Raw genomic sequence first — 718 nt, 5'->3', positions numbered from 1 at the left:
ATCGGAGAAAGGCTAGTCCTGGTTTTTGATTGCATTTTTTGTTATTGGTCAGAGAAGTACTGAGGCTGATTTAAGGACACTGGTTATTTGGATCGCTTTGCTTATATTTGAATGATTTACCCAATTGGATAGGTAGCATTTCAATTCCACCAATGAGGAATGATTACGGATTGGTCTCGTGCTCTGGGATGAAAATAACAAAAAAGTAAAAATGGAAGGTTTTAAGAACTCGAAATTCCCAGGTTTCCTGAATGCATCGTTTTAACTTTTTGAGGTGGAAATCCAAACAGGAACAGATAACATGTAAATAGTATGTATATGTTTTTATTTTTTGTTTGTTGAAGTGACTATTTATGTCTGCCTGGACCGGAGGTTGCTGTTTATACTTTTTTGTAATATTTGCACAAATTTGTTGTACGAAACCTTTTAAAACTAGTAGGAAATTATATGAATCCTCAAAAAAATACCACTGACTGATTGATAATAATTGATATTACTTTTCTTATTATATATGTCTTGCTAGTACCACAAGACAACCAGTACTTCAAATTTTGGAGACTATAGAAGAAATATTATACTTTCTAAAGAAGAAAAAGTATATATATTTTAAAAATTTAACTCTTTTTGTAGTTTTATTTTTGAAGAAAGGATAAAATGTTCCTTTCCGGACAAGTGCGACCTCAAGTGGATATTTTGAGTAAAGCTATCTGAGAATTAC

The sequence above is a fragment of the Stigmatopora nigra genome, chromosome 3, assembly GCF_051989575.1.
Source record: "Stigmatopora nigra isolate UIUO_SnigA chromosome 3, RoL_Snig_1.1, whole genome shotgun sequence".
Classification (NCBI taxonomy): Eukaryota; Metazoa; Chordata; class Actinopteri; order Syngnathiformes; family Syngnathidae; genus Stigmatopora; species Stigmatopora nigra.
This window is presented reverse-complemented; position numbering follows the sequence as displayed.